This window comes from Nestor notabilis, unplaced genomic scaffold (genome assembly GCF_000696875.1).
Source record: "Nestor notabilis isolate BGI_N333 unplaced genomic scaffold, ASM69687v1 scaffold32826, whole genome shotgun sequence".
NCBI lineage: Eukaryota > Metazoa > Chordata > Aves > Psittaciformes > Psittacidae > Nestor > Nestor notabilis.
In genome coordinates, this window is record NW_009934758.1 from 1 (window position 1) to 4,103 (window position 4,103).

Below are 4,103 nucleotides of genomic sequence, written 5' to 3' on the forward strand. Positions count from 1 at the left end.
GAAGCGGAGCACGCTGCAGGGGGAGGGGACCCGCACGCCCAGCGCCGGGCCCAGCGAGGGTCCGGGCCGAGGGGCTCTGCATGGAGTTAAACCACGTTTAGGGGAGGAGTTGGGAGGAGCCGCCCCCTCTGGTGGGAGCAGCGCCGAACACACGCCCTTTTCCTCTCGCCTGGTCGCTAACTGCTCTCCCCGGGTCCGTTTCCTACTGGGGTTTCCCCCTTCCCCCCTGGGAGCGCTGGTTTTAGCCGGTGGGGAGGAGGAAGCCGGGGGCCGGTCAGCAGAACGGGCTGTGCTCTCAGCTGGAGAGGAGGTAGGTCGTGGTGGCTGTGTCCGTAGTTGGACCTGGAACGTGCAGTTGCAGGGTAACCTTAACTGCGGTGTCGAGTCGTGGTAGCATTGAAAACCCAGGGCATGTATGTGCCATGTATGTGAGGGGGGGTGACTGTATTGGGGAGCACTCAGAGAGTGAACTCGAGATTTCAACTGGCTTTATAGCAAAAGTAAGAGGTTTCATAAGCTATTCTTTGAATGCTCTGAAATGTTTTCATTCTCAAGATACTTTCAGTAACTGGTTGTGCTTTGGTTCCCAGTAAGCCTGAGCTGTGGATCCTGGGTGTTCTGGATCTTGTGGAATAATCAATATGAAATAAATTACGGCTGTAAAAACTTACATATGTACGTTTATAGGTGGTAGCCTTCGTATTTAATTAATATCCCTAGCAGACAAGAGTTAAATAAGTGGAAACCAGGCCTGTGCTAAGGAGGGGAGCTTGGCACAGTGATTAGGGAAACAGTTGTTTTGTCATAGCTCTCTCTTTTTGTCCAATAGTGTGTATTCCTGCATGCAAAGGTAAGGGCAAATAAAGCTTAAGATCCAGTCTTAGGGAATTGTCTTGGGTCCAAAAGGTGGATTAATAGCAGTGGGTATTCCCTGCTCTGCAGCATGAGGCTTTGGCCTTTACAAGCAGGATGGTGGGTGAGATGGACTAGTGGTCTGATCGTGAATGACAGCGCCTGTGCTCTGGAATACAGAGGTGATGTGACTGCTGCTCAGGGTGACACTTCAGTGCACGTTCTGCGGGTGGTTAACTCGCCAGCACTGGGGTCTTGCCACAGGTAAGGGAAGTGGTGTCTCTCCAGGTGGAGCTCCCCAGGTTTCTGCCATTCACTAACGTTCTAAGCCACTATTTCTAGGTAAAAATAATTAATGAGTAGAGATGTGCCCAGTCCTGCAGTGTTGTGAAAGACCTGGCTTGGGTCCCCCCAGCTGCCGGGCGCTGCTCTGCAGGAAGATGAGGTGCCAAAGTCCAGCGGGCTGCAAGCAGCAGCAGCCCCTTTGGCACGTGTGAGGAGCAGGTCGCGCAGGCCGCTCTGTGCCTGTGTCTGACATCCCTCCCGGGGGAAAAGTGTCACTTCACAGCGGCTGGTGCAGCCTATTGCCCTGCTGGGTGGTGACTGGAGACCTCCCCTCCGAGATGTAAATCAAAAACCTCTCCAGCTGTTGGGTTTGGGGTTTCTCCTGGCTGGTTGTTGGTAACGTGGAAGTCTGGTGAAAGGCTTCTCATCAGAATAAGATTGAGTGTTGGGAAAGTTTTCCTCTTCTCAGTGGTCTTTGAATTAATTTATTATGTTTGCTAGTTTCTGGTGAATATGTATGTGTTTAAAACAATGACCTGCATAAAGTCCAACCCATGTTCTTGTTTCTCCTCCACTTGTTGGTAGAACTCCGGTTCCTTAAAGCTGGTGTGAAGTGGTAATGAAGTCCTGGTATTTACAGGCTTCATGTGCCTGGCACTTGGACCTGAGTACTTTCTACACAATTAAACTGCTCCTGGGTGGATAGTGATGGTATCTGCACTATTGTTAGAAAATGGCAAGAAGTGGAAAGTAAAGGGAGCTCCAGTCACTGAACCTCTGCTTCATGCTGCTGCCTCCACTCGAGTGCTGCAGAGTGTTTGGAGCTGGTGGCTGCATCATGCCAACCCTTCCTATTCCTTAAGACGAATGAAATACCCAACTTTGAGGCACTGTTTGTATAAAGAACATCAATTAATGTGTTCCAAGTAGGAATTTTGACTTCCCATTGGATGGCCTTTGCTGCTGCTTTCACTTGCTGGTAACTCCTCCCCTGCAGGCATTGGGCGAGCATAGAAATCACAGGGGGTTGTGTTTGTTCATTTTAAGATTAAAGCCAGTTATGAATTGATCTATCTCAGTGCTTCAAGGCACTGAATTTTTCTGTATTAGTAGCTTCTGAATCCCAGTCTTCCATTGGCACCACAGGGGAAAGGGGAGCCTTTGACATTTTACTTGCAGGAAAAGATATATTCCTCTATTAAATATAACTTGTTGCCAGTCTTGTACCTGGACAATGTAAAGTATAAATACTGTGATTCTGGAAATCAGGCATGGGGTAGGAGGGAAAGCAACGCTTCCTTGGGGATTTAACTTAAGGAGTAATGTGTTGCACTGTCCAGAGACAAGCTATAGACACTTTCCAGATAAGCAAAAAGATAAGATCCTTGCTCTGAAAAGGTTCAGCCTGAAGAGAAACAGAGAGCAAGGCACAGGTACAATAGAAATCAAAATACCAGGAGCAACACAGGTTAGAAGTGATGTGGTTTAGGTTCAGAACTGTCCCTGGGCTTCCGTGTTTCAGCTTCTGCTGTGTCCTTGTAAGTGAATGTTCATTTAAGGCCTAAATCCAGCACTGGCTCTTTGTTTTGCACAACTTTGGAAGTACCTGGGAAAAACACTTCCTGGCTATCTCATCTCTGGGTAGAAGAGGTACCAAAGGGGTGCTTTTAGTGGCAGTATTTATTGGTAAGATGCTGCCCTCGAAGTGGGACACCTTTAGCAGGTGGAAAGAGAACTAGAAAGTGAACACTTTGACCTGCACGGAGGGAAGGGCTCTCGTGTTCCTCTCATATGCTTGATTTGGTGCTTAAACGCTGGAGTTAAAGCCAAAAAGCCCATCAGTAACCATTTAATGTGTCGTTTATTTGCCCTAAACATCCCTCTTCAGTGCTCAGTGAGATGGGTCACCAGCTTTTTGAAGACTGCCAGCATTGCTTTTCAGGAGCAGATGTATTATTTTGTTTAAACTGGGACTTCATCTGTGGATTTTAATAACTGTGGGGAGCTGAGCATTCCCTTTACAAACCCAAAAGCTTTCGAACTGGTTGTAGTCTGACACGTTAACTTCCAAAGGCTGAGGATTTAGGGAACTTACTAGCCGAAGGTGGGGTATTCCTATACAATCCTTATTCAGTTGGGTAGCCATTGAGTATGGGTTGTAAGAACTATTGGGCATTTCTGAGTTCTTAGTCAATGCCTTGAGCATCACTTTGCTCAGTCAGTGCTGAGGACTTGCTGGAAGAGTTACTCTTTGTGCCAGAAGTACTGCACTAACTGCTGTTACTCAAAACTTACACATGGCAACTTCTCTCTCCACCTTTTCTCCCCCAGTTCCTTCTCACGTGCACACTGTGAATGTTCAGCTGAATTAGCGAGTAAGTTATCTTCAAGCTTCAGTGCGTATTTGAAACCAGCTTGAACAATATCCATCCCAGATGTCTGTGAGACTGTCTTCTTCTGCTCAGTCTAACTGAATGGAAGAAATGGTTTGTATCTGGTAGCTTGCCTTAACAGCTTCTGGTTTTTGCTAGTGGCAAAGAGATACTCTTCCTTGACAGAACCAGTGCTACTTTTTCTGTGGCCCTGAGCCCCAGTGAACTTATCTGCTCTGTTTTTATCACCTTGGCATAATAAGAGGTGTAGTCTCTCTTTGCAAGCTTGTAGTTACTAAGCACTGCACATCAGTGCTGTTGACAGGTCTACAGCCAGGCATCAGTTGCTGTACGTGGGGTGAGTGATGAGGATAGAGTGAGGAGAGTGACAGAGGCAGGAGCAGTTTGTTTGCTGGTTCTGCCCTTGGGAGCTTCCCTGGCTCTGTTGGGAAGACCTGCAAGTTTCTGTCTGCAGGAGTCTCACTGTAGGTTATTCCTTTTCCTCTTCTCCTTGCCCTGCAAAATGAGATAGAGCAAGCCAAGCAGCCTTCGCTCTAGCTTCCTTCTGCCATAGGCATTGGGCTTTAATACCAG